This window comes from Anomalospiza imberbis, chromosome 10, assembly GCF_031753505.1.
Source record: "Anomalospiza imberbis isolate Cuckoo-Finch-1a 21T00152 chromosome 10, ASM3175350v1, whole genome shotgun sequence".
In the NCBI taxonomy this organism is placed as follows: Eukaryota; Metazoa; Chordata; class Aves; order Passeriformes; family Viduidae; genus Anomalospiza; species Anomalospiza imberbis.
The window spans coordinates 18,172,790-18,200,642 of record NC_089690.1 but is presented as its reverse complement, the minus strand read 5'-3'; the positions used below and the strand labels follow the sequence as shown (position 1 = coordinate 18,200,642).

At 41.2% G+C, this 27,853-nt stretch overlaps 2 long non-coding RNA genes across 2 annotated transcripts; both read right to left on the bottom strand.

Moving 5' to 3' along the window:
• Positions 1–177: 177 nt before the first annotated feature.
• On the bottom strand, positions 178–6,714 carry LOC137479578 (uncharacterized). Its single transcript, XR_011002355.1, has 3 exons — positions 6,674–6,714; positions 3,468–3,543; positions 178–1,740 (listed from the first exon to the last, which is right to left on the bottom strand). It is a non-coding gene; the product is annotated as an uncharacterized lncRNA (long non-coding RNA).
• A 3,561-nt stretch (positions 6,715–10,275) lies between these two features.
• On the bottom strand, positions 10,276–20,157 carry LOC137479577 (uncharacterized). The gene is made up of 3 exons (XR_011002354.1): positions 19,709–20,157; positions 17,587–17,719; positions 10,276–10,450 (listed from the first exon to the last, which is right to left on the bottom strand). It is a non-coding gene; the product is annotated as an uncharacterized lncRNA (long non-coding RNA).
• Positions 20,158–27,853: the final 7,696 nt, after the last annotated feature.

The following is a 27,853-nucleotide window of genomic DNA, read 5'->3' as shown; positions in this document are numbered from 1 at the left end:
GCACTCTCTGCCCAGGGAAGCTGCAGGAATCCTTGAGATGTGGATGATCTGTGGACTCTTCTATTACTGTTGTCAGAGCCATGAACAGTTTTTGACTCTTCTCTTCAGTTTTCTCACCCTACAGGTGAGATAAAAGGCAGGCCTTTTTCCTGTCTCCCCCAAAGCATGCAACACAAGAGCTGTGATGGCAGTTTATTTTACCTTTAGTCCTTAATCTGCATAAATGCGACCAAACAGTGGAAATGCACATTGTCCGCTGGAACCCATGACAATCTGCTCTTCTTTTATTTCTATCTGTTTTAGATGAATAACACATTAGTCAGACTTCCATGCCTCCCACTGTCATTCACACCTTGCCCTCCCAAAGCTCCTGCTGTGAGGCAGCATGGCACAAGGAAATTTAGGATACTCACATATCATGTCATCACAGTACAATAGTACAAAATTAAAGCAAAAAAACCCTGTCATTTCAAACTAAACTAATTTAGACAAAAATAGCTGGCAGTGTGATGTAAAGATAAAAACAGACTGGAGCATAAGACAGTTTGAGCTGTATCTGACTGTGGATGCTCAGTGAAAAGCAGCAAGGAGAGAGTGGACACTAATTAATCCTTCCCCAGTACACCTCCAGCCTATTGCAGTTGTTGAATATATTCTATCAGTAATAATCTCTTTAAATTAAATGCTGTTCTATGCTTAGAGAGACTAGGAAAATGTAGCAATAGTAGTTTGACCCTAATTATTTCAAAGAAACCCCAAGAGTAGACTTCTGCCATATGACACAATGTCAAATATGCACTGGAGGAATCCAGGGAAGGAAGATGGGGAAAGGTAAACTTGTTTGGGCACAGCTGACACAACTGGGTAACTTTTGGGCCAAGCCCATCAGTCAGCTCAGAACAAGGGCACACTGAAGATATGTGTGTCTGTCCCCAGCATTGTATATCTGCCTTAAAAACTGCACTGATTCCTTCCATTTCCTTTGCAGACAAACCACTCAATTTTCTCACACTGAGGAAGAAATACCTGCTGTGCAGCCTCTCCCTGTGTATTTCTCCCTGTCTCCCTTCCCATCCATGCTCAGAGGCAGGAGGAGTCTCAGCTAACCCTACAACATGGTCATGCATGAAGCAGCCTATAGTCAAAGGTGGAATTCTATGATGGCAATAGCAGGATGTTTTACTCTTCCTTCTAGTCAGGACATTGCAGCCATAATTATTATACATTACCTTTCCAATACAAATCACTACTTACCCATGTTGCCCAGGGGAAAAGTCTTGGATAGAGAATCTCCAATAGATCTGCCTGTACTCACTGCCATTACAAAGTTCACAGTGAGAGGAGGAGGCCAGAGCACCTCTGAGGGTTCTCAGGGCTGGTTGCACAAACGCTAATGAAATCCCATTAATCACAGCCCCAGCAATCGCAGACTTGTCAGCACAGGAGGTTGCAGACTACCCACAGCAGGTAGAGAGGTTAGAAAAACATGTCACAAGAAGGTACATGTATGACCTTTCCTGAGTCTGCAGTGTTGGTCAAAATATTTTTGTGCTGTGGCTAAACCGGAGATGGGAGGAAAACGCCATGGGGAGAACATCTGCAAAACTGAAAATGACACAGTCCAGGGAATTTCTATGGTTCCACTCTCCACCTTTCAAAGACTTGAATGGGAAGTATTTCTCCATCCACTTTGCCAGGCAGGTAATTATTTGTACTCCTCAGTACCCATATTAACTGCACCTGCAAAGGAATGTTGTTTTTTTTAGTATTTTGCATGCAAAGTGAGGCAGAGACAGAACAATTTCTCACCACCAGCATTAAAGCCCAGGTAAAAGTCTTACAAGCAGGAGCTACAATACCATGATGAGCAAGAGCTTCACTTATTTGTCATGGTCTGCCCTGCAGAGCCTGTCACAGCTGTGGCAGACACTCAGCAATCCTACACCAGCCCAGGAGATCTGGCACCTGATAAGGTTTCACTGCTCACTCTGGGCTCAGGTTCACTCAGGTACACTGCTGCGTATTTGCCCACAGTCAGCAGATACTCCAGCACAGTCCAAACCAAAGCACACTCCTGGCCTCTTGTTATTATTCTGGACACCTCATTATCATGAAGGAATTTAGTATCTCTGGAGCAGATCTGGTAAAGAAGGGAAGCTTTTACTGTTCTCCTGTGCCAGATAAAGTGTCCTGGAACCTGCTCACGGATGCAGACTCGATCAGATAGAAGCTGCACCCCTGTCCCAGGTTTTCCCTGACAAACACAAACAGATGTAGGTGACTGTTTGAAAGTGTAATTTAATATGAGGTCTCCTTCCTAATGTTCCCATAACAATAGCTGAGGGCCAGTTTAGAAGTCACGGAGCATACAGTCGTGAAGTCACACAAAGGCTATTTTGCAGCCTAAAAGAGGCTTGATTTGTCTGCATAACAAGTCAAAAGTAGCCATTTTATAGCGAATATGAATTTCTGGGTTTGTATCTCAATATATGACAAAGTTGGCTTCTTTTCTTTTTCTATCAGAATGGCCTGTGGTTTTCTTCTGTCCCCAGGCAGCCATTTTCTGAAAACTTACAGAAAGAGTTATGCACATTTCCTCCTATGTATATTTACCGTGGGAAAAGAGTATAGTGAGTGAAATCTAAGATCATGAGGAAAATATATGTTTCTGTAAACCATATTTCTAAGTGGTTTGGGGGACTTTGTTAACAAGAGAAAGTGCTCAGTAATGTCTTTTATATGTTTAAATTTATTGTGATACAACTTCTTTTGGTTAAAAAGGCCAAATACACAGATTTTTTTTTGTACAAACTTTCAAGTGATCATTCAATAACATTTTAGAAAAGAAACAGAAAGGCTGCATTCAAAGAACATGCACAAGTGAATTCAGTATTTCATATGGGATGCAAAGAGAGAGTAATTTGTAAACTGTGAGATAAAAAAAGATATCAAGGGAAGAGGGATTGCCTTATATAACAGACTTTGATTGTAAATAAAATGTCTGGGCAGGATGTTGAACTGTAATAAATTGGCTGTTTGGGTCTTTGCTGACATATCTTTTTAGCTTTATTGACATTAGCTATTTTTGTATGGAACTTTATTGTATGGGAAAGAGTTTCTCGCTTGGAATTTGAAAAACTAACTGTACAAGCATCTTGAAAGCACAGAAGATGCTGTTGGAGAGAGACTGAGAAGGCAAGAAGACAAGAGGTGAGTCTCTTGTATGCAAGAAAATCACAGAGAAGACAAGCAATGGAATGTGAATATATTTAATTGCATTTTGAGTAGGATCAGCATTTTGCTAGATTTCTTTTACTGGCCATTTGTAATGCAGTAAGAAAAGGGAGGAGGGAGAATGAACCCTCTCAGTATTGAAGTATTGTAATCTGAGTCACCAGTGAAACCAAAGGATTAGGCTTCGACTTTAGCTAGGAATGACATTCCTTCCATCCAGCCCCAGCACTTACTGCTAAATGAACAACAGCTCTGCCCTCAAATTCCAGGAACATGGAAGCAGTTCGTCAACCAGGCTCTGGAACAAGCCTAAATGTTACATAAAAGACTCAAATAACCTTCCATTCTGTTCCATTCAGCTCTTCAAGCAAATTTAGTATTTTCATATTCTTGTCCTTGGCTATTCCTAATTGAAATATCTCCCTCGTCATGTTGAATTCTTCTATTTTCACCTAACAAGGTTCAAGAATCTACCCAATGCTCAGACTTTTGGGAGATGTGGCCCTTCCAGTGAACCTCCCAAGGCCCTGGGGATGTGTGTGTGCCCAGAGGGGAGGGCAGGTGGGAGCAGGGAGGCTGCACAGTGTTGTCCTTTGCTCCCCAGTTCAGCAGAGAGGGCTCACTACACTGGCCAAGGCACTTCTCCCATCCCATTCCTACTCTCCTCTGGTTGAGGAGCTTTCCCACAGCACAGGTGATGGAAGAACCAGCTCTTTTCACTCTGAATTTCACACCACAGGGCTTTTACTGGAAAATCTGTCATTGGAAAATGGAAAGATCTGTCTATTTAGAGAAGAGGGTTATGTTTGGCGTATGGCTGGTGACACCTTTCTCCAGCCAGGCTGACACAAGGTGATCAATCATACATCCCCACTCTCCAGGAGGTGTGGTCTCACTTGGAAAACAGCAGAGTTCCTCCCTGTCCAGAATTTTAGGTATCATCTCAGCTTAGAGATGATAATTGTCATGGCAAGACTAAAGAAACAATGGGAAAATCTCAACATTCCAAAGCAAAAAAGAGAATACACATCAAACACATCTGGAAAGAGATCAGTGCTACTTCAGTGGGTCCTGTGTCACAGTAGCTTCAGTTTCTAAAATGGAATATTAGGGGCCTGAACAGATTAGAAAAGACTTATGGGGGAAAAAAGGATCAAATTACTAAAATTTCTACCTTTTTTTCTTTCAAAACCCACACTTTTTCCTTGCAAGCAGGATGGCTAGAAATTTATCCCTAAATGTAGTAAGCACATGAAATGCATAGCCTTTAATGTGCAAATTCTATACTGCACAAGGGAATAACTAATGAGCCACTATTTTAATGAATCAAGTTAAAATGGCAAGGTGACATATCTCATTTAGGGGAATGAATTCTTAATGTCACTGTAAGATGAACCCCTCCTTCCCCTCTGAAGGGAAGACAGTACTGGTTTGGGTTAAAGTCCTGCCTTTTTTGTTTTTGTTGGATTTTCCACAGTCCTTGGGAGCTCTCCGTGGATCATACTCTTCTGAAAAATAATGGCAGCTTTTGATCAGGGGACTTATTGAACTTTAGACACACCCAAGAACTACACAGCAAACAAAGATGAGCAGAACAAGCCCTGCCATGGGTGCCCAATACCCTGAGGGAGCAGGGTGGGCACAGGCAGCTGCCTGGCACAGCCTGGGGACATCTCTGCAGCCAGCAGAGCAGCATCAGGCTGCTGCCCTCCAGAGAACAAACCTGCGTGGTCTCTGCACCTCCCATTTCTGCTACCAAACATTTCCTACTACAAAACATCTTCACATGTCCCCCTGCCACGAGCTGCTCCTCACAGGACTGTTCCTAACCCACAGGCATTCCCAGAAGCAGGGCTTTGCTCCCCAGAATGGTGCCCCATGCCTGATCTTAGTTCAAAGAGAACGTTTAAATCCATGGTAAAAGGAAATCATCACCCTAATCCTTTCCATCTCTTTGCACATTTTTAAGTTGCATTAGGAGTGGGTGGTGGGGAGCTGGCAGCAGGGCTGTGGGACTGCCTGGCCCTCAGGGAATTTGGTGCTGCCCATGAGAAAAGGCAGTGAGGACAGGGTGGAACTCTGCCTGGCAGCCAAGGAAAACGTGGGAGAAATTTACTTCTGTCTGACCCTGAGTGTTACTCAAGACAATGATCTGCCCAGTTAATTAACCCAGAAATCTGAAAGGATCTGTACTAAATTCCTGCACACTGCTGCTCAGGCTCTCGTAAATTCTTGATTCACATTGGCAGGTCTGATCCAAATCCCAGTAAAGTCAATATGAATCCTTCAATCAACCTCCCTGCATTTTCTGAGTAATTTCAAAGGTCCACTGACCACATAACTTTTCTCAAAGCAGTATTTAAAGAAAAAGTGTATTTGTACCATTATTCTTTCAATCTCCCACCCCCAGTAACTACGTAAGATTATCACAAAAACCTATATCAAGCATTTGCTATCATGAGCTGCTATCAGACAATTATTTGCTCGCAGACAATATTGCAAGAAACAAGAATTGATTCAGTAAATTTTAATATTTCTCTTTTAGTCCTGGCTGTTTAGCACAATTCTGAGCAGCCAGTAATGAACAGGATTTTCAGTGCCCAGCAGGCACATGTGACTGTCACTGACTGAAGGAAAACAATCCCTCAGGATTGTGTAAACAGTGCTCAAACATGCCAAGGTGCTATGGACAAGTATTTAAGTAATCTCTGCAGCTGGGAAGTGAAAGAGGCCGGAATCATCTGTCTATGAAAAAAGAGCAGGGAAGAGCATTTTGATTTTTGATTTACTGAGTGGGATGGACTCTGCAGCAGATAGCTGATAACCTCTTTATGCAAAGCCCACAAGCTACAAAGATTGAAGAAGAGATGAAGGGCTGCCCTGGAAATAGGAAAATAATTTATTTATAACCAATTGTCCATTACTGTTCACAAAGAAATTGTCAGAGTCCTGGAGTCCTAAATGTATTCATTATTTGAAATTGTTCCATTTATTTCTTCAGCAAATAAGCTATGTATTCTGAAGGTACTGAAGTTGTGAAATGTACAATTGACTATTCCATTCACAATCTGCATTGGCTTGGATAGCTGAATTATTTGCATAGTTTAATTACATAACACAGGGTATGAAAATTGAGCCTTTAATCACCATGAGTAATGCTTACTCAATGAAGAAGTCCTATTGAAGTCCAAAGACTAAAGACTTTTCAACATTAGAAAATGAGTCAGGATCTGGCCTTGTTCATATTTTGTGCTCTGAGGTAGTTTTACTCCTCACTTTTCAAATATGTACCTACCATACACAGTATTGCCAGGGAGCAGCAATAGATACCTTTTGACTTGCTCAGTCAGCCAGCATAGGACCAATCCAAAGCTGAAATGCTGAGAAGAAGGATATGAAGTTCAACAACTCAGGTCAAGGAAAGAGAAGAAGGAAATACCTGTTTCCCCAGAGCCTCTATGGTCACAAAGTACAAACACTTCTGTTTAAAAAAAAAAAAAAAAGAAAGAAAGAAAACACAAGAAACCACAAAACAACCAATACTCAAGCCTGTTTTAAAATTTAGATAAATATTGGTAGTTTAAAACAAAGCCTAAAATATCATACAGCAAATGAAAAATAAGACAGAACTGCACATGATTAGCTTTTAGAACCACCAAAGAAAATTATGAGCCGTTCTGTCATCATTTCTGGAAGTCTTTAGGAGGAATCTAAATTGCTATTGTGGGAAGAGCACTAACAGAAAAAACTACAAACATATGCTAACTTGCAGTGGTTTGTTTGCCAATTAACAACACACCAACACATTAGACAAAGTCAACAAGCAGTGCTCTTTATTGAGCCAAGTGCTGTAAAGGAGACAGCAGCACAAAGAGCTGAAAAAACCCCTCTGTACCCTACCAACAGTGCCAGCACAGACCTGAGGTGAAGCCATGGTGTAAGTGCTGATCAGCAGAGACTGCACAAAGGGCACTGCTCAGGTCCAGGACAGCTGGTGTCAGTGGGCACCTGTAACCTACACATGCACCTGTAAAGGAGAGGGCTATGACAGGCCTAAAAGAGAAGAATCTTCAAAATCAAGTTTTTCTATGGAGTTCTTTTCTTTTTACTTAAAAGGCCACATTTTGCTAAAACAGTGATTTCGGCAATTTGAACTGCGTCAGAATTCGTTTTATCAGCCTTTTCTGATAGGTGTATCCAACTTTCCTTGAGAAAAGGTGAAGTAAAGGTTCAAGCCTACCTTTTTCTATTTAGAGATTGAGCCAAAACAACACTAAAAGCTGGTCTAGCCAGTAATTTCAATGTCAAGCTATTTACCTAGCTTCATTATTTCAGTTTGTACCTGCTTAGTAGAGTTTTGCCCACATCTGATGTTCTTGGTTCATTACAAGAGCTTGCTAATAAATAAACTGTTTTAATAACAGAGTTTTGTGTCTTACACTGATGCTTTAAGTTTCAGCTTTCATATTTTCCAGGTTCTGTACTGCATTAGTACATAACTCTGAACTTCATATAAAGTGTTAGCACATTCTCCTCACAGCTCAGTCAGACAAAATAATCCCTTTCCAGCCCAAGAACCAAGGACACTTGCAGCTTCAGGCCCAAAAACTATGAACAGAGACAAACTGAAGAGAGCAATATGGGAGGATGGGACTTCACAACCTGAAGCTGTAATTGGACAATTAACCCCAATATGTAAATGGACCAAGACTTATAAAAGTGTGAAAACTCATGATGGACTTGGGTTTATTTTGGCTGTAGCCTCAGCTGGGTTCTTTTACTGTCCAAGGTATATCCTTTGAAAGCCTTTTAATAAATACCTACTTTATTCCTTTAACATTGTCTAGCCTCTGTTCTAGGTAGCCTCTCAAGTCATCAACACTACAACAAAACCATCACTTATATCTTGGGCTTTTTATCCTCCTTTATGTGGAGGATGGAAGTTGCTTTTGTAGAGGATTTCACAATTTAATTTTGTTTTCCTTGGGAAAAAACACTGTGAATTTGCAAACTTCTCCAGATATTGAAAAATATTGCTCTGGATCAAAATGTTTCAGTATTGATGGATTCAATGGAGGATGTTATGCAATAGGAGACAACAGAGGAGAAGAGGCAAAAACATTGTCAACTGTTCAGATCCAGACACTACTCACTCCAAAGCATTGAGGGAATATGGGCTTTCTGGTGGCAGCAGTGGTTTGGGTTTTGTTTTTGTTTAACATATTCTCTTTTAGATTAAGCATTCAGACTTCAGGTCTCTGAATCCTTCAGTTAGGCTTGTGCAAATGTACCCAGACTTTTTATGCTATTGCCCTCCCCTCCTCTTTCATTTTCTCTTCCTGCTTCCCCATCCTCACAGTGAAGCCTCTCAGAGTTGGCAGGAGCTGCTGGACTGCAGCCAGCTGCTACTTCACACTCAGGTCATGCTTTCAAGGCACAGTCCTGCAGCAGGGTGGGGTTGGATTGCAGGCTGCAAACCAAAGCCAAATTGCGATGCCCCGGAGAGCACAACACACAGGTGCTGCTGCAGGAGGGAGCCTCTCCACAGTCACCACCCACACAGGTGAGGACACCAAACCAGGGCAGACACCTTAATGGCAGTGTTAACACCACCCTGTGCCAAAGGGAACACAGCCCATTTGTCTCAAGCCTACTGGACCAATGCCTTTTCCACCAAGATTGAGCTAAGGCTCCTTCTGCTTTTTTACAGGTCTCAGACAATGGTTGTATCGTTCAGTTCCTCAGTACTCTACTCCATTTAGCTTTTTAACTTTTCACCAAGGTCTAAGGGAATAAACCTAGCTACAGAGAACAGAAGTTACTCCCTTTCCTTGGGTCTTCATCTGGCAGTGTTAAACCTAAAAGGTCCAGAGTCACAAGTCCTCTGCTTTCACAGGCATATTGCTTATAAGAAAAAGGAATGATCAGATTTGATGGGGACAAATAGCAGGTCTGCGTTAAGCTCAGTCAAGGAAATCAAACCTATTTCTTAGCAGCTCAATTACATGATATCAGCTACCCTCTTCTTTAAGACAACCAGAATTAGGCACAGCAGAAAGCCTGGTGGACAGAGGTGTCCCCACAGAAATGGTAACACCCAAGCCGGATGGAAACCTTCAACAGCAACTGGTTTCTGCACACCTCCTGCCAGCTGGCATGCTAAAGAATCAGCCACGTTTCTAAGATTTCAGTAAAGGAAATAAAGCACCTGCTCTACAAGGGGATACATGAGATCAACTTTACCCTTTCAATGGTGCAGAATGAAAGGGTTAAAAGAAGTTCCTGCACACATTCTACACAAACTTATGTGCCCAAAGGCACTGCATTTGGCTTCCTGTAACTTATGTTTTCCCTTTTACTTATCCCTAGTGGTTCATTATTGCAGGCCTTTTGACTTGTGAGAACAAGACTCATGATTCCCTCTAGGAGTTTTGCTGCTGCCCCCTCGCTCCCCTTTTTTGTTTATCGTCTTCCAACTACCTCTCCCATTCAGGTTGGGAAAGGAGGCAAAAGGCAAAATTTATATCATGATTTCTCCCTCCTCCACAGTCTTACTTCAAAATAATTTTGCACTTAACAAGAGAAACACCACCATAATGTGAAGACACTCTGGTGTCTCAAGCCAGACAGGTTTATTCAGAAAGCAGAGAGAAAGAAACCACAGCCCAAGTTAACAGCAGGGATCCAGAGCACCCTCTGAAATGTTGGCTGTAACCCTCCTGAATCTCTCCCTCCTTGTGAATAAGTCTGTAATTTAAGCAAATCAGGCCTCAAATACTTCTTGCTTTCAAGTCTCCTATACTTGCTTGCAAGATTCAAATGCTTAAAAGAGTCAGAGGCTGCTTTTGTGCAGTGTTAGTAGGTGCTGGCAAAAGTGTTGTTGCACCAAAAAGAAACCCTCTTTTCTACTACTATTAATCAGATATTACAGCAAAGACTACTGTGAGTATGTCTATTTGCTGATCTATTTCTTTAGCACAGTTTTTCACCCTGCCAGTCTTTTTTGCCTGTCTTCCTGGTTGAAGGACCCAATTTGTGAATACAGCAACTGCCTCTATGATCGCTGAAAAAAAATTTAATATTTCAGACCTTATTTTTTCCCCTGTAGGGTAACAAGAGCATCTTCCAGTTTAAACAGGAAGCTGTGACACAAGGTGGAGTTGCATCCTTCTCTCTTTTGTCCAGCCACCTTCAACTTCCACATGGGACAGAACATCTGAAAGAACATGGGAAGCTGAGTTCAGGAAAGATGAAAGTGGTTGAAGAAAAAAGGTAAAAAATATAATTTACTGCAGAATTTTTCTAAATATATCAATTTTTCTTGTGGATGCAATAGCATATGCTACACATGTTTTTTTTTTTCTTTTCTAAGAATAAATAATTTGCAGGTGTGTGGAGATCTGCTGCAACAAATATTTCAAACTGAAGCTATGTTTTCTTCGTATGATTAATATGTTACATTACAGCTTGCTTATAAATTAAAGGAGCAGAATATGATGTACTGCAAAGAAGTTGTATATTTCCTCTGCTAAGCTACAGTGACTGTAAATCATTTTCATCACAGTTCATTTTTAATTTGAATTCATAAAAGGTTGTACATTTATTTGTGGTTTAAATAAAAAAAAAAGATTAAAGGCTGTAAACTTAAGTGTTTATTAAAGGAAAAAATATGCTGATCTGAAACTTCAGGAATAAAATAAAAGTAAAATATAAGAAAGGAGAACAAGTAAGAATTCTAGTTAAGCCCTGGGAATTCAATGTGAATTTTAAGCTCTTCCTCTATAAATGTATCTGTATTTGGTCAAGTGAGGGTGGTAGGGGAGGGCAAGGATGAGGAAATGGAAGGACAGGTGTTTCCCCAGCTCTACCCAGAACAGGGATTTGTGAAGTCAGTTCCCATGGTAGCTAATCATTGAAGAAGTGGAGCCTACAGACACAAAAAATAAGTAAGAACCACTTCCCACATGATGCCAAATCTCATTCCTGCCCTACTGTAAGCATAGGCCACCACATGGGCTGGCCAAGTTGGACTCTGAGATGATATCATAAGGCCAGATCCCAAGTGAACCTTCAGATCTTATTTTTGGCATCCACAAGGTTATGCCTCCAGAGTAAAGGCTCTGAGGCAGCCTCAGTGATGATCTTTGGTGAAGCATCAGGGTTACTGTACAGATCATGCTCCTGTTGAGTGGAGGCTCTCTATTGGCATTTTGCTTATCACTCCTCTCATCCAGTTTAAGGAGAGATCACCATAATTAAATGACAGCCAGCAGGGGGAAGTTATTTTAATCACTTTAGCAGCAAAGAAATCAACGTGGCATCAGAATAAAATTTTACGAGCACAGTAAACTAGATTACAGCTGTTTTAATGCCTCTTTCAAGAAACTGTTTTGCCCATCAGTAGCAATCTCACAGGTCTACTATTAATAGAAACAATTGCCCTGATTCTACACATACAAATTCATAATTCCATAAAAATTAGCAGCCTTCCTGCCTCACCTCTCCATTGACTGATTTCAGTGGGAACATGTGTTCAAAAGAAATCAGAGAATACTTTTTATCGTGTAGGAATGCAGGTAAGTATTTCAAGATCCTTTCTGTATCCCACATGTTTTAATATGGACATTAGTAGAACAAACTGAAAGGCCACATTTGAAATGGCACACCACATATTTCAAAGGGAAACGCTCCCATTTCACACTGTAGCTGCTGGGACTTCTCAGAGAGTCCAAGAACAGTGGGCAAACCTCAGGACTGCCTCACCTTTCAGTGCAAACTAAGAGCAACGCCCATGTAAAATAAACATAAAGTTTGAGATTGGTGCTCTTTATGAGATGAGAATCACCTCAGCCAGGATCCCTAACCCTGCACTTGGTGTCTGGAGCAAGTGTAGGAAAACCCCAGCCAGCAGGACCCAACAGGCTGCCTGGAGAACCATATTTCTATCAGGTGCCTGAAGAATGTTGTTTTGCTTGGCATTTCCTGCTTGGCTGGTTATCTTCCTAACAATCAAACTTTCTTTCAAACTGTCTTAATTTAAGATGTTTACTTTTGCTGTGATTCCCATAAAGGCCCATGCTCTCATAAGCCACAATTTGCAGAAAACAATGCAGGGCAGGAAATCAACTCCTAACAGTGTCCAACAAACTGAGCCTGTAATGTTTCTGCTAGGGACAGTGGCAAAGTAATGAGCAATGTCCTAATTACTCAGAAGCTATTTAAAGTAAGCACATTACCCCGGATGATGCTAAATTGACGCCTCTTGCAGGCAAACTGCTCAGTCACAATTAACCCAAGCAGGAGCTGCAAGCATACATAGATTGTTCAGTCAATAAGCCTCTGTCATTGATGAAAAATAAGGGGTTTTTTTTCATAGATGAAGTTTGTTTTGTCTTATTTACAGCTCCACCCTGCTGTAAATTCTTTTAGTCTGCCTTCCTAGCCAGTTAAAGCCTTCCCTTGAAATCAGTGGGCTCTGCGAGAACAAAATCAGCTCCTAAACTGAGGTCCAGACCTCAGTGAGACCCAGCAATGAAGTTTCACAATAGTCTTCATTTGCTGTAGTTTTTATGCATTTATTTCTGAAGATCACCTTTTCTGTATTGCAACACCCTCCCACAGCTCAGATCTCATTAGCAAAGAATATTACTTTTCTGCACAGTTTTCAGGGAATATAGGATTTTTCTTGCACTCTCTTCTTTCCTAAAATCAATGTAAGAAAAGCTTTTTCTGTCCACCATAAAAAAAATTATTGTATTTAAAGGGAATTTGAATTATTTAAGATACATAACTGAATATATGCATTTTTAATACCAGCTACAAAATCAAATAATACAGATTACATAATACCAGTTATAGTTTGGATGTTAAATTGAAAATCAGGTATGAAATTAATATACTGACCTTCTCCATGTTCTACACTTAATATCTGCTGAAAGATCCAGGGCAGAATGTTTTCTTATTAATTTCTATGAGCTCAGGACCAAGTCCCCAGCTTTCACTATCAAGCAGCAATCAGAAAACACTGAGTTCTTTACACCAGCTGCTAATAAAGATGGGAGACACTCTAGACAGGAAACCCAGCCTGCACTCTAGAAATGGAAAGGAGATCTATAAGTGATGACTGTTCTCCACAGAAACTGTGAAGTTCCAGCTGCCTTGTGTTCAGCTACACCCTGATTGACAGGTAAGGAAGGAGACAGGATATTGCCAGGGATGAAGAATATTTTGGAGATTATCCAACATACTCCATAATCCAAATATGTCTCTTCCTTTTTCAAAGTCCAACCAGAGTGGAACATAAGACTGAATAAATGCTCACATAGACAAGACCATAATAATGAAAAATTATAGATCCAGTATTAATTTCACATTTGCTCCCCTTGTGTTGCAATTAGACATTATTTACTAATAATTCTATACCATAAGCTCTAGCCCCTCAATGCAAATTAAAGTACTTTTAATTGCACACTGTCCTTGGTAGTACTTTTTACTACTCTCCAAAAACACAATGTTCAAAGAAATTGTCTCCCTGAGATAGAGTGATTCACAGTATGACTCAGTGTTTTCTTTCATAAAAGCAGTGCATTCCACTTATTCCCTGTTTTAAGTTTTATAATAGACCATGATAGAGCTAAGATATGCACATTGTATAGTACCACTTCGCAGGTTGATTTACTACCACACAAACCATTTAGAGTTCTCCAAAGAAGCTTTGAAGGCTTTAACATCAAAATCTTTCTCCAAGGCCTGCTTTGGTACCAACACTTGATTAAATTAAAACCTAATTACAGTCTAAAATGAATGATGTGCATTTTCTCTCCATTAGACAGACCTATTTGCATTCCATGAAAACCATTGACATGGCAGCGTGCCATTTAATTCTGTTTAAATCAAAGATGTCCCAATGGAATTTTCTTTTTCCCTACCAGCTATATTTGTCTTTTCTAACGGGTGCCCAGGGCCTAAGGGTTTAGCCAGACCTCATTACCTGAGGTAGACAGTGCATCAAACCATTTAATTGGCAGTAGCCAGTCCACTGAGCCAGTCCTTTGCTTTGCTTCATGCCAACCTCCACTGATGCTGTTTACCAGACATTTTACTCAGGTTTTCTTTCCAAGTGAGAGAGGCATTTTTCAGTACCTGAAACCCACCATTAACTATTTTCCCCTTCAGGTGTTCTCTTACTTATTCCTAGGTATTTTGTTGAGCAGAAACCCACTAAAGCATAGCAGTCTTCATAACAATTAGTGAAATGTAATTATCTTCAACCAAGGAAAGCTGTTCTTAAGTTGCAACAAGAACAATTGTGGTATTTTAGCTGGAAACAACAGAATGGTATTTTGCTATTTATTGCAGGTACATTTTCAAGGGGCATCTTGTTTTAAAGCTTGAATCCCTACTGAGATGGTATTGATACAGAAAATTTCATCTGTGGTATAAAAAGCAGCACTGTTGTCTGCTTTGACAGAAATAATTTTAATTTCAAAGAGAATGGAAGTGGCTTGGTCATTTAAAATCATGAGAAAGCAAACAAAGATATAAAAACAAAGCCCTGATCACTCTATGAGCCTTCCACACTCAATTTTTGAATTTCTGAAAACAGTATGAATGCACGCAACATAAATGAAAATGAGATTTAAGAGTCCACAAAAACTGACATTTATCATCAGGCATTTCCTGCTTCCTTCCTTGCTCCTGGAGCAGAACAGTTCTGTCTCTTCTGTGCTTTGGACTTCTGCTTACCATTGCAGAAGAGACAACACAGCCTAGCCCTTCTCCAGCCTTGGATCCAAAACTCCTGAACCCAGAGACAGTTCTTGAGATGTTCTCAGCACAAGTTTCCTTTAGGCTAGCCAAGATCCTTCTGGGTGCCTGCACATTTTTTTACCATTTCTTAGAAGCCACACCTTTTCAAACCACTTTGTCCTTTTTTTCCCTGTGTATCCTCACAAAGAGCAAACACTGTGGGTCTCTTCCCAGTCTCAGTCTAAGGGGCCATGTTAGACTGTAAATTTGGACCAAGCCCGATGCTTCCCCTATAAGCCACAATCTGAACATCTAGGAACTCTTTTCCTATTTTCCCTGTGGATTACACCTCCTGCAGAGCTTACTCAAAGAGGCCATTGCAAAAGTTGGTGACCCACCTACTGCACCATTTAAGACAGTGATTTGCTGATGCATTTTGGTAATAAGTATTTAGATAGTAATATTCCTTATCACCTCTCTCAATTAATGTTATAAACAAACAATGTAAAGTTCTGTATTTCAAAATTAATATAACAGGAAACTATTTGTCTCATTTCCTTCATGTAGGCCATAAAACTCATATAAAATCTATACTGAAAGACCAATCAGATTCTCAGCTAATGACTTTTTTCCTTTATACAAGTCACTGGAATTTTTCTGAATTGTACCTGCGTAGCCTTTAATGGAAAACAGTCAACTGACAGAATTAAATATTCGTCTGTTAAACCATACCTTTAAATCTCTATTTGTTCTGCTGCTTTTCTGAAAGGAAATCTATTGTTAAGTCTTCTATGATTGCCTCTTAGAATATAATGCAAATCTGCTTACTACCTGTCGCAATTCTACTTGTTGTGAATCCGAAGTGCTGAACACTGTTTTCTTTCTGCAATTCTCTGATGCAGGAAAGAGTTTCTGTCCCCATTTTAGGTATGGAAAACCAAGGCCCAGAAAGGGCAGGTTAGATATCAGTTAGATACCAGCTCAAGCTCATGCATTGTTCAGGAACCAACAGAGTGGGAATCCCCTTAAAGCACTGCCTGCCATGGAACAGCTGATTTCCATTAACAGCTTTATACCAATCATCTAATCAGCTGTCATGCTTTCCTTCACTGTATTATAGCTTTCTCACATCAAGGAACAAGATTGTTTGCAGGTTTCCAAGTTCATTTTGCTTTTTCTATAAATCTAAACTATGACTAAGTTATCACAGGTCTTAGCGGGGATTGGGTGTGGAGCAGGGCTAAGCACTTTGAGGTGTCACAAAGATACAGAAACCGAGTGAGAAGCAGGACATAGATCACTACTGGCAGCAGAAAGCCATAAGGAGTGCTTCTATTTGTGGAGGGGTAAAGTTCACTTGGCAGGAGAGAAGTTTACAGTTTTCTGAGGGCTGAGCTGCTGAGTGGAACGGGAAGGGAGAAAGGCAGACGTGAGCCTCTCACCGTGCTCTGCCACTTTGACTGCCACGGATGCAGCAGACATGATGTGGCCTTGATCCATCAGAGGACGCAGTGTGGGAATGTGTTTCCTGGGCACTGCTGAGACATCTACTGATGTCTGTAGCATATCCAGAGCTCAGCTGAATATGTGACACCTCAGCAGAGAGGCAGGGATGCGTGACTGCTGTGTGAGATACATGCCATGCCCTCCATAGCATCTTCTTCTTTCATTTCTGCTGCAATGGCTGACCTTTTGGGGGTTAAAGAGCCCTATTTTCTCTGTTCATCTCTTCTCCTGCCCTTTTTTCAAGGTTATCTATGGAAATGATTCTGCCTTTTTGCTTACACAACTTTTGCTGTAGTGTCCAGTCTTTCCTGAGCGTTGCCATGGCCAGACCCAGCTTACATGGGTGAGCAGTCCTAACACACAAAGGACACTTTGAGCCTGCTTTGTCACTCAGGCTTTTTGCCTGGCTGCTGTTAGGATTAATATAAATATGCCCTTGAGAAACTAGAAAATAGCTGTGCCTGGTATGATTCAAAGAATGCATAATTTTCTCTTATTCACTGGCCAGGGTTATGAACAAAAGGCTGTAAGTAGAGAAAGAATTATATTAAGCTCATTAAAAATAATTTCACAGGAAAGAGATGATCCACTTCCACCAAATTGGGCTATGAGTGAAATAATAAAACATACAGCCTATCCTTTATCTATTCTGTGTAATTTCTGTTATATTGCTGGAACATTTTTGATATAGCACATGTATCTTGACAAAAACCTCTATCTTACAAGCCCGCTCAGCATTTACTCATAACAAAGGAAGTAAAGGCAGCATTTTCCTCCAGTCTACACCTGGGCATGCTCCCCACAGGAATCACCAACTATGATTCTTTCACTAATTTAAACTACAATTGATATAAAAAAACCTGGACTACTAATTCTGAAGGTAGTGTTTATTTAAACATTATCTGCCCAGGATGACCAGTTAGTCTTGACTTTTAAACTTTCATATTAACTTAAATTATTGTATATTTAGTTATGTATCTGACTCATTAATCTCTCTTCCAGTTTGATAGCTGATCAGAGATAACTGTCTTGTTATAGCTAAATGAAATATGCATTTGGAAAAGTTCATTAATAACATTATCATTAATTGGTTCTTACCTGAATCTTAGTGCTGCAGGCACTCTTCAAATTAAATGACAGATTGCAGCAAGCTTTTTAAAAGTAGAATTTTCACAACCTCCCCACATTGCAAATGAAGTCTAATGGGCCAAATCCTGTTCTCCTACTGATCCTAGAAAAAAAAGAAAAATAAAAGTTATATTGCTTAGTCTAAACTTACTTTACACCAAGATGTCAAGGTTCAGAATTGATCCCAGTTTGCTTTTCAGTGTTCAGTGCAAAATCACGCCTAATCTTTGGAGGGAAGAGCGTACACAGGGATTGATTTCACTTGGCCTTTTACCAAGCACAGTTGCCAAGGTGCACACCGAAACACGGAGGAGAAGCTGAGCTGAGGCTGAGCAGCAGCAGTCTCACACACCTGGGGTCCTCTCTCACTCTGGAAGTCACATCCCCCCTCGATGTCCTCAGGGCTCCTCTGAGTGCAGCTGCCATCTGCCAGAGCAGCCCTGGCCCTACATGGCCGCTGAGCTGCAGCTGGGTGCAGCACAGGAGGTGGTTTTGGGAGTGCACAGGTGTGTCTGGGACGGCCCTGCACACCCGAAGCTGCAGCTGCAGGACTGCAGAGCTGCCAGGCTGCAGCACGAACAACGCAGCCATGGGGACAGCAGCTGCCCTGGGACCCAGAAATGCTCCCTCTCACACTGCTCACCCTGCCCAGATTGTTTCTGAGCATCTAAGTGAAACACTTGCTAAAAGGACAGGCAAAAGAAACCACAGGAGTCACGCTAAGTCCCTGGAATACTGAATTTATTCGCTTCTACCAGCATTGAATGAGTCCTCAAATCACAATGGCTTTTGGACTCCCAGCCTCCCCACCAGAATGCAAAAGATTAAGCAGTACTTCCTCATACACAATGCTATATCCCATCTGATTAAAAGCAAATTAGATTCTTGATCCAACTTGTAGGATTAAGTATCTCCTAGAGAGATGACATGAGGCTTACAACATACTTATTATTAATAATTTTCTCATAAGAGAGTCCACACTGGGCTTGACTAAAGGTGCAAAGAACTATTTTGTCTTGGTCAGCATATTAATTGACTTTTTGACTTCTCTCATGCAATGTAAAACAGCTTGCAGGCTGCAGCAAAGGCAGGGCATTTAACCACCCATCTGGTGAGGAAGTCCTGCATGGCAGACACCTGCATTTGGAGCAACCATTTCAAACAGTGCAGCAGTCATTTGCAAAATTTCAGCAAAGGAGATTTGTTCAAAAACTGGTCAGTGCTTCTAAAGAGGTGTGTTTGTGAGGCCAAATGCATGGATGTAAGAGAAGGAAGGAGATTCTTACAACTGTTTTAATCCTGCAGGAATTCTCTACAGGACTTTGGCACAGATTTATTTTTTTTCCTTTACTTGGCAGCTTTTATTCTGCCAAGATGACACCTGAAACAGCATTTGAACAAAAAAAAAAAAAAAAAAAAAAAAAAAAAAAGAAAAAAAGAAAAAAAGAAAAAAGAGACCAAAACAATACAACAACAAAACCAGACAAACCTACCAATCCAAAACAACAAAAATCAAATCCCCATAACTAACCTGCAAACAAACAAAGGCACACACAACATTTCTTTCCCTTCTAAAGCCCAGTCCTAGATCTAGAAAAGTCAAACCACTTACTATGTAGGTAAATGACAAAGATTAGCCAGCTTTTCCAAATAAGAAACACTTCACTGAGATGGAAACAAAATGCAATTGAAAGCCCCAAATATATAAGCTGCTGCACAATATGCTCTTTTAGACCCTGTGAGCAAATCTAGTCCTGGGGTACACTATATAGAAATGCCTCACACACAAGCACTATTATTTCTAATGAAAAAACAATAACAATAAAAAGCCTTTCCTCTAATAAAATTACTAGTAAAAAATATCATTAATGGCAGGTCTTCTAACAAATTCTGTTGCCCTCCTGCTGTCCTCTGCACCTGCTTACTGTCTGGAGTAGCCTGCCTCCTGCCCTGTCCAGCTGTTTTAAACGATCCTTCATTCAACAATGCTTTCTAATGACAGCAGTTCTGGGAGGCTGACTCTCCACGATGGATGCTCAGTGTGAAACGGCCCCTCTCTGTCCTTATGGCACATAAAGGAAGCCTGACTCACCCGTTTGCTCCAACTCCTCATTTATTTGCAGCTCTTTGCAGCCCCACATTGGTAGTAAACACAGTGCAGTTCATCACAGAAGCATTCTGCCGAAACAACTTTGGATCAAATTATTTTAGTGATTCCTACCTTGTCCTTGCTACCACAATGAATGTAATTGAAGAAAGAAAAACATGGTTTCTCAGGCTTTGTTGCTCCCTGGGTACCACAAAAAATTAATTGGCCAGGCAGTGCTCACAGCCCAGGTTTTACCAAGTGAACAGGAAACCTGCTCACAGTGGGTTTAACACAGAGCACGTACAACCCAGGAGGGTGAAGGGAATAGTGAGATTCACCTGGTTGAACACAGCCACTGTCTTTAAAAGGAGCATAAGGGTAGGCTCAGAACTCAGCAGCTGGGTCTGAAAAAAGGGGTTTGGTGAATGTTGCAGTTACCCTTGAGCGTGGTCCCGGGGGTTTGTGCTATTTCCACGCTGGCTGTAGACAGCAGATAGCCCTGCCCTCAGTGCAACAGGGAGCCCATCCACCTTCTGTGCAGCACTGCTTTGACTGGGGCCACAGCCAGCCAGGCACTGGGCACTCTGCCACCTGACAATGGGAAACACAAAGTGCACCAGCAAATGGCCTTTTTAGCATAAACAATGCTTCCAGCCTTCTCTGATTCTGCTCTGCCCTAATCCACATTTACTGGTTCGAGGGACTAATTCCTCTCATTTTCCTGCCACTCTTTGCACAACTGCAGCTGCCTTTAGTGATATGCAACGAATTGCATGAAAATAAAGAATGAGTGTATGAAAAGGATATGAAAACTATGACAGAACAAGACCCACATTACAGGTGTCTCTTCCTCATTCCTGAGTACCAGGCACAGACTGCCTTTGTTTCCCACACCTTGCTGATATGGCACATTCCCAAACTCATTTGAGGTGACAGGAATCCTTCTGTAGACTTCAGCACATTTCAGAGCAGAGGTAAGGCAGGAGAAATCATCAGTTACAAAACAACATTTCCACTATTTAACAAGGAACCCTTCAAATCTCACTTTTAGCCATTTTTTTAGCAGAACTCAAGGATGAACAAGCTGTGTTGTACAGCCCTTTCCTCTTGAGACCAATACTTAAGTTTCTAAGGCCCTGAGCTTCATTATATTTGTGGCAGACCACTCAAGATTTGATCTTAGCTGTAGTTTAGGCTAAGAAGTGCCAGGAAATATATCAACAGCATACTCCTATGCTAAAAGGTGAGTTTGGCCTCCTTGCTCCATTAAGTTTAAAAGCTTCTCTGATAAATTTTCTATTAAATTTCCCTCTTAAAAAGACTGCTGCTGACACTCACGGAAAACAAGCAATCATGCACTCTTATAATACTCAAAAGATGTAAAGCTAATCAAACATTATCATAGTATTTTCATGAAAGATCAGCTGACTTTGTGCATGTGCAATGTGAGTGCTCTAGAAAGTCTTCAGGAAAGGTTCAGCTGCACAACAGCATAAATTACTCTGTACTCCAACAGACTTATCAGGTATTGTTTTGGGAGTTAAAAAGCAAAAACCCTGGTGCGTTCTTTGATCAGATGTCATCCAATTTTATGGTGGTGGTCAGCTAAAAGCACAGATAACTGATTAATGATCTGTGGACCAGGAGTCACCTGGAAGTCCATTTTCAAAAGCGTCCTTAGGACATCATTTTCCTAGGTCACCATACCCACATACCGATGTTGAATTTTCACACCACAGTGACCAAAGTCTCTTCCTTTTTACCTTCTTTACCAACTATCCAAACACCTTTATCATTCAGCAAAGTCTCAATGTACAGGTGTGTAAGACAAAGATAACAGCCCAGCTAGGGGACATCACTGCATCCACCTTAAGCATGTGTCAGACACACTCCTGTGCACATGAGAGGGACATTAAGTCCTCAGGTGGGCACGCTGACATACAAATGTCCTTGTGGTGGAGGATGCTCACGCTTGAACAGCTCTTGGATGGCCTCTGATATTTTTTTCTTTTCTATAGCTTGTACATTCTTTTTCCTCTGAGGAAAGGGGTTTCTCCTTTATTTGAACCAAGCCACAGATCCATAGCCAGACTCCTATTTTAAATGTTCCAGTGCTCAGGAATCTCTGGATTTGAAGCTTTGGTTTGACTCATCACAAAGTCATACTTACTTGACCATGGCTTCTTGAAGCTCATGGGTTTTTACAGTCCTCCAGTTTTCAGAACTGGATCATAGTTAAAATAATGTGGGCTTACTAATTTATTTAAATTAAATATTACTTTATTTACTAATTTAGCTTATTAATTTATTTAAATTAAATAATTCTATTCAGATTAAATAGTTAATTTAAGCATGGGTTTCATTTGTCTCTGATTTTGAAGAGGTGTTACCAACATGACAGGATATAATCCTGTTCTGTGTTGTTTCTTTTAAAATGTTGGAACTGCTTTTATCACAAATAACCATCAACAAAAAAACCCCAACATTGCAAATCATACACTGATGGTGTTGAATTCCCCAGCTCTATTTCAGTTCTTGCCTGTTGTAGTATTTTCTTTCTGTAATACCAATGTGCATCTATTACTTTTAGCAGTTAATAGGTGTAATTTCAATATCATTTAAATGTGCATATCAAAATATTACTTGTGGGAAGAATAGGACTTTTTGCCTCACAGAAATGTGACGATAAAAAAAATAACATTGTCTTGATTGTATCCCTTTTATAAACACAGCAGGATTGGGAAAGCTCTCCAGGATATATATCTGTCACTGTAGCTGGTATCACCCTATAACTGTGCTAGTTAAAATCACTCTCTAATCAGAAAGGGTAATGGATTTCTTCTGCTGGCACTAGAAGGTGATTGTGCAAGTGACAGATGTCAAAAACATCATTCTTTCTGAACCCTCTCTTCACAGCTGAGATTAAATAGAATAGCTTAATTGTACTTCAGACCCATTTAGACTCCCTGGAAGCAGGTAGGATTTTAAGACTACAAGAATGTAGAATAGATGTTAAGTTTAAGCTTTGGTAGCTAGTGAGAGACAAAATGCAGCTTCATTTTCTACCTTCCGGGGAGATTTGAAAAGCACTATAATTTAACCAGGAGAATCTACACATGGGGCTAAAAAATATGGCTTGAATAAAGGTCAGGCAGACACATGACCTAACATTAAGGTCCTCCAAGCTTTGACGCTGCCCAAAAACTCTAAGCAGTGTACAAGGGTACAAGCAGGTACAATTCTTACCCTGAATGGGGAGAAGAACAACAGTCTGGCTCTGCCCATCACCTGCATCGTGGACAGCAGCCCAGGCTGCTGCCTTCCTCCTGCTTGTGCACAGCCAGCTAAGAGATTTGAAGGAAAGAAAATTAAGGTCTATAAAGTTAGTTCCAAGGCAGTCAGAGCAGACAAAGGATCAGTTTAGTGCTTTTTTTTTTTCTCAGCTGCAGTCCTGAGTGGTGTCTGGGAAATTCCTTTTGGCATCCCAGTCACACAAAAGGATATTTCAAGTGCATATAGCACAAGTTCAGCGTTCCTTTTTTACAGGTAACATTTACCTGCAGGGTTTGGCTAGCCTGTAAACTAGCATTTAAGAATATCCTCAGGGGCTCTCTCATCAACAAAAGGGAAAAAACCCATAAACTTGTAACTTGCTTGGTTTCTACACTCCCTATCAGAGGAAACAAGCTGCTGCAGTCACACAAAAGGTAAATAGGTATTTTACCATCATGGCACTATTAGCTAACACTGAGTTTTAAAATTCAACAACATGATCATCCTGAAAGGAAAAAAAGAGGAAAGACAAGAAGAACCCACATTCTCTGAACCAGTAAGACTTGAATTTCTACAGAAGAATGGGAGAAAAGGATTTGAATTAAGTCTTTCACCCAGAATCTACAACATTCAGGCTTCGAGGTAACAAGAAAAGAAAACATTTCTGCAGATGGATTGGAGTAAGGGGAGGAGAAAATATGAGAAGTCAGCACAAGAAAACAAATACCTTGCACTCAGCCATCAAGCTTATATCCGGTCTGCAGCCAAATAACTTTATTTTATTTTTCAATTACAGGATAAGCTCATTTATGAATGGCATGAGCCTTGCTTTCCACAGTTTTTCGCATAATAGAAAACTAACTAGAGAAAAGTGGCAGATGCAGTTTTTATCAATAAAGCTCTGCTTAGAGGAGTTGAAAATCTTTTCCTTTCATGCTTTCAAGTTCTTATTGTATACAATTGTTTTCCTCAGGGGATTATACCTGATCCCATGAAGCTTTCCCTGCCAAGACAGTCCAGCCTCTTTGTGGAATAAGAGCAGACATTGATTGGCAGGGACCACAAGGGAGGCTGCGGCAGCTCTGGGCCCCTCTCTCCCAGCAGGGTTTTGCTGCTCAGCCTGTAAGGGTCACCTGAGCATGGCTTAAAGGATCTGGAAAGAGGAGGATATCTGAAGGCCAAATATTTTAAAAATGCAAGCCCTTTGCCATTTCTTTATGAACCTCTCCCACCAAATAAAGTAGATTCAACATAATTTGTTTCTAAATGTGCTGGAAATGAAAATAACTGTGGTTATTGAAGCTGTGGGAGGTACAATGGATATTTCAGCTGTAACGGGATGAGAATGCCCATTCAAAAGTTCCCTTCAAGCTCTTTATAGCAGACAAATCCTCAAAAGAAAACATACTTTGTTAACTTTCATTTGAATACATCCTGCTCCAGCCAGACAGCCCACTTAAAATGACACAGAGGTAGTAAATTTTTCTTCTGATTGGTTAGCTGGAGTTTAACAGCTTGAGCTTATCAGGAAAGTGATATGAACAAAAGTGTCGGGCACATCATCGTTCAGGCAATACCTCCTTCCACTCTTCATGAACCTCTGAGGTGAAGCCTTTAATTATTCTTTGCAGTAAAAGATGTGTGATGAAAACACTGGGAGATGGACAAAGGCCACCCAGAAGGGATCTTGCTCAACAAGCCTTGCATACTGTATCCCACAATAAACCCTCTTAACATGAATTATTTCAATAGCTGAGGTGGTGCATGGGTCCATGTTTTTCCAAGATAGTGTTTCCTTGAAAAAGTCCCTTATGAGGAAGAAACAACAGGAGATTTGTCCTCAAAATACTTCCAATACCTAGCAACTGAAAGATGACGAGAAGCACAGATTTCCTCTTCTTTTCTTCTGAGAAATGGCACCCCAAGGCATTAAAATGCCCATGGAAATATGGAGGGCCAGCTTTTCACAGGCACTCTCACCACAGAGTGCTGAATGGAGAAATGCTCAGTTCCTGTTTTCTGGCCAATCCATTTAGGCTGCTGACTTTTGGCTCTGAGTCCCCTCCAGAGTTCAATGGCTTGTTCCCAATAACATGCACATGCCACTAAGCCTAGCATTGTCAGACAGCTAAAAGCTGATCAGAAACATTTGTAGGTTTGGATATTTGCTTGATGCTACAGTCAACCTTAGAATAATTGCCTCTGAAGAAATAGGAGTAAATAACACACATCCAGTCTGGCCAAAAGCATACTATCAGTGCCAAAATCTCCACAATGTACAAGACTGTACAACAGGCAAGGACAATCCCTCAAAGGCAACTGTGATTGCTGCATGAAAGAGTAACAAAGCTCAATTAACCAATTAAATTGTCTGCCAAGAGACTAAGGAATTCACTGCACAAACATATACAAAACTAGGTTAAATGAAAAGCGAAGAGGTCTGGTGAGATAAGGTGGCCTCACAAGAAAGCAAATACTACAGGTATTCATTGGTAAGGCAGCCCCTACACTGAAGGGTCAAGGGAGACCACAGGCCATGAAAGGGCTGGAGAGACAGGCACTTAGGGCATCTCAGTGATGGTGTTCACTTAACACTCTGAAATAAAGCACAATATGGAAACCCGCAGTCGGGTATGAGCTCTCAGTTGTGTTGGGTATGAAATCAGAGATAACACATACCTCAGACCCTCTTAGGGTAGGATGTTGTCATAGGAGATTCTGTGTATGACATTGCAATTTTGAACTTAGGGTAGAGAATCCAATATGACATAATTTAACATTCCATGTAAAGCTTCCTGATTTAATCTCGCCTCCTTTGTTTCCCTGGTTTGCTTTCCAAAATGCAGCTATAGCTCCTAATGACACCAGATGGATTGATGAAAGGGAAATAATTCCTGACCAACCTGACAGCATTCTATTAGCACATGGCTGGAACAGAGAAGGAAGGGAGAACTGTGGGTATTGCTTACCTTGACTTATGAAAAGCTTTTGACACAGAGTCCCATAATATCTCCACAGATAACCCACAAAATGTGGACTAGAGAAAGGGACAGAGAGGTGGGCTGGAAATGAACTGCTCTGCCTGGCTCAGAGCTGTGACCAGTGACACAAAGTCCATCTGGAGGCCGCTCACTGGTGGTGTTTGCACGGCTGAGGGCAGAGCTGGGCCCACACTGTTTAACATCTGCATCAATGACCTGTGTGGTGGGACACAGGGCACCTTCTCCAGTGTGCACATGATGCGTGAACGCCAGGTCTGCTGCCACAGAGAAGCACGAGAACAGACTGGAGAGAGAGAAAAAAGGGCCAACAGGAGTCTCATGAAGCTCAGCAGTGGAGAGGGAAAAGTCCTACCCCTGGGGAGCAATAATCTCCTGCACCAGAATAATCTGGGGATCAGCTGGTTGAAGAGCAGGTTTTCCAAAAAAGCCCTGGGGCTCCTACTGGACACCAAGGTGACCACAAATCAGCAGTGCACCTCCACAGCAAAGAAGGCAACAGCCTCCTTGGCTGGAGTAGGATAAGCAGCAGAGCACATACCTGGGGCTCTGTGCTCGGTGCTGAGCTCTCCAGGACAGGAGATACAGAGACACAGGAGCAGATCCAGCAAAAGGCCACAAAGATGATAAGACCTTGCAGCATCTGACTGATAAAGGAGAGCCTGAGAAGATTGTGGTGGTTCAATCTGGAGAAGACAAAGGCTGGGGGGAATGCAGTGGGGGGGTTGGGGTGGGGAGGGCAAATAAAAATAAATACCTGATGGCAAGGATTAAGAAGATAGAGCCAGGTTCTTCTTAGTAATATCCAGTAACAGGTGGCAGGACAGAAGGCAGTGGGCTCAAATTCAACAGAAGAAAATTCCATTCAAACATAAGAGAACACTACTTTGGGTGGGGGGCAAACACTGCAATAGGCTGCCCAGAGACATCCTGAAGTCCCCATTCTTGGAGGTAACCAAAATCCTGATCACATGTGGGTAACCTGCTGCAGCTGGGCTTGCTTTGAGAAGAGTTGAACTAGAGTCTCTGGAAGTCTCCTCCAACCTCAGCTATTCAGTGAAATCATGCCAATCACTAGTAGAATCTATCAGAAATAGAGTTATCCATAAAGAGCCAAGTTTCTGTGTACTCTTACTAAGAATGTATTTAGTGCAGGTTTCACCTTTACCTTGAGGCACTCTGCAGCTGTTCATCAAAGTAAATGTAACTCAGATACATGTACCAAAAGAGCAGCCAATCTCATGGCTGACAAGTGTAGCATGAAACTAACATAGACGTCCACGATGCAGGAGGTGGTGGTGCTAAACACGAAAGTTTTCAATACAGCTTTCCACTCCAGTGCACTTGCACTGCCTTGAGCCTCACCACATGTGTGTAATGGATGTTTGTGTACATTCACATGCAGATCTCTGTGTACTTTAAAGAGACTAGTCTCCTCTGTGGTTTACATAATTTGTGTGCTATTTTTGGCAAAATCTAGGAGGTATTTGATACTTCACCTCTACCAGTAATCTCCTGGCTCACCTCTCCTGGTATAATATCTCTTCTTTGTTTCTGATTTTTCTCTTTCACCTTTTACTCTTCCCAGTGTGTGATTCCCAGTCAGTTGACATCTCATGATAGCCATAACACATCTGAAAACAATCCAATGGTCCCAGTCCTGTCAGTTCAGTGCCAGACAGGCACTCTGTGTACAGTTTGGCAGAGGCTAATCTAGCTCTTCTCATTTGTTTTCTTCTTTTATTTTTTTCTCCTTCTTTTTTGGGAGGGGAGACAGAGGGCATGTGAAATAGGTAAGTCTGAATCAAAACTTCAGAATAAAGGAGCCAGAGCCTCTTAAATTAACTTATTGAGGTTCAGAAATGCCTAATTGCCT